Source organism: Argentina silus (genome assembly GCF_951799395.1).
Source record: "Argentina silus genome assembly, chromosome: 8".
NCBI classification, from domain to species: domain Eukaryota; kingdom Metazoa; phylum Chordata; class Actinopteri; order Argentiniformes; family Argentinidae; genus Argentina; species Argentina silus.
The window spans coordinates 21,152,619-21,155,118 of NC_139662.1; the positions used below are offsets into that span (position 1 = coordinate 21,152,619).

At 48.3% G+C, this 2,500-nt stretch overlaps 1 protein-coding gene across 1 annotated transcript in view; it reads right to left on the minus strand.

Moving 5' to 3' along the window:
• LOC310808620 (uncharacterized protein) overlaps positions 1-2,500 on the minus strand; it is a 16,982-nt gene that overhangs the window by 14,249 nt on the left and 233 nt on the right. The gene's annotated exons all lie outside the window — the stretch shown is intronic.

The window sequence follows — 2,500 nt, forward strand, 5'->3', positions numbered from 1 at the left end:
TGTGTGTGTGTGTGTGTGGTGAGAGGGTGGTGGTTGATTTTGCCGTTGAGATTCCACCACCTTGCAAGAATGTAAACACACACCACTCACTGTCAGACCACCCCTATCCACCCACACACACCCACACACACACACACACACACACACGCAAAAGCAACCTTCAAACTCACTCACATGATCTGAACCCATATTAGTGTGTAACATGTCTGCACCACCATGTAAACAGTCGTCACTGCACAGTCTAGAATAAGAGGGATGGATTAGTCAAACGATTCATACAGAGATGTTTGCAATACATTTGAGGTGTGTGACATGATTTAGCTTCCACAGTGTAAAGTGTTCAGGTCCTGGTAAAGACCACTTCTTGGCCAAAGTGCAAAGCTCTATAAGCTGGCTCTGACCCTCTGCTGCTCTAGGCTCAGAACTGTCAAATGTGACCCAGACCACACAGGAGGGTCTGTCTCCAGAACCCAATCACTAGAACCCTGCCCTGTGCATGTCGTCACTCCCACCCTCACAATAACGCCTTTATATCGTTACGTTTTGATCTCTGGGTTTGGTGGGTGTCCAACTACGTCCTCCAACATCTTTCTCTAATGTTATGCGTGAAGACAGGCCACAGATCAAAGGGAAAGGTCAACCTTGAAAGAGTGAGGTATTTTAACTGCAAACACACACACACACACACACACACACACCCACCCACCCACCCACCCACCCACACACACACCCGCGCGCACAAACACAGGGGTGAAACACAGGTCACCGTGGCTAACAAACATTACACACTCTTGTTGATGGTGACTGAGGCAATTTCAGATGATCAGATGTGGTGTTTGACACAGCCCACAAACACATACACACAGAGAAAACAAAAGCCCGAGACAGCTGCCTGATCGGAGACTGGACACACAGAACACTTACATGACTACAGAGCGTTGAGCTTATTAAACTCACTGACGGTGTGGCACTTTTCCCGCTACAGAATGTTACATTGTTACGGTTGGACATAACACTGTCTCTGCGTCATGTAAGTGAATTAGTCGGTGTATTACAAAGTTACAAATCTCTGATTCATTCCACACACCTTAAGAGTCCCGGCTATGTCCAAGTGTTGAGACTGTTGTGTGAGTTGCGCGTTTTGTTGTGTGAGCTCCCTGTTCGGTCTGAATGTGCTGTGTCAGATATATTGACTGTTGACTGCGTTGTATGGTATTTGTTTTGACAGTTAGATTTCTGTACAATCTGTCCTGCCAGGAGGTGTCATGTCTGCTGTGCAGATCTGGAGAGCATTATTTCAGCATTTTCCTGCCAGTTTTACAAACCTTTCTGACCTGACAGAGGAGTGAATGAACAATTCTGAACAGATCAAACCACCTACAAGCATATTATATTCCATACCTTCAAGGTGGTCTAGGGTGTGGCCTGCACGCGTCCGCACTCTAGCCCCTTGCAAAACCCCACTTCAGAAAAATAATGCTATCAAAGGAGGCGGTGAATCCTCACAGAGAGAGTCTGCTTTGACGTGGTGTATCAGGCTGTTATTCTTGTCGGCGGATCGCGTTGTTTTTGTTTCTCTTCTCAATCCAAGTCGTCTGGCAGGCCTCTATGTTAATTCCAGTAGCGCTTTGGGGCAGCTTGCCTGGGCGTTAAATGGGATCCAGGAGCGCATTGGCACGGTCTCTCCCCCTATATCCCTATCCGTCTCCCCTCCCTCCGCTGGATCCAGCCGCGGCTGCGGTTGAAGCCCTGATGAGAAACAGGTGGATCCAGATTTTCCAACGGCCCTTACACTCCTCGCCTTCGGGGCCTTGATTGGGCAACCCTCGTCAACACACACTGACAAACACACACCACGCACGTGCCTGCGCTTGAGGATATAGACACCCCCTAAGCGCACTTTGACAGGAACAGAACTAACGCCACACACAGAGAGAACACGTACGTGTTGCTGTGAAGACAATTTATTGGTCCATTAGTAAACCTAATTGGGTAATCATTAGCCCATACAACAACATCGACATCTCTATCACCCGCTCCTGTCGTGCCCAAGGACGCGTCAGTCTATTTCAGAGGATTGTGGATTGATCTGTCAGTTGCCTCATTAAACGGGAGTAGTCGTGAGAAGAACAGCCTAGCGCGCAGTCGGCCTATCGTGTATCATCTGGAGAGGAGGCTCGTCTTTCCCGACCCGTTGTTTTTCCGATGGTCAACCAAACCAAACCGAGGAGGATGCTGCCAAGGTATCGCAAGTGGCAGAGGATGACTGCCGCAGCCTGTCGTGCTGCCCACATGAGCGCTCTCTCTCTCTCTCTCTCTCTCTCACACACACACACACGTCAAACTACTACACCTACGCCATAAACTTAAATTATTCAATTTCAATGATCTGTAGGCCTATTGACATGACAGGCAAAACGAGGCCAAAATAATAAGTCCGCTATGAGATAAAACGCAATACGAAAATCAAGGCTATTTTGAGCTCCTCGCAGGTACAGCT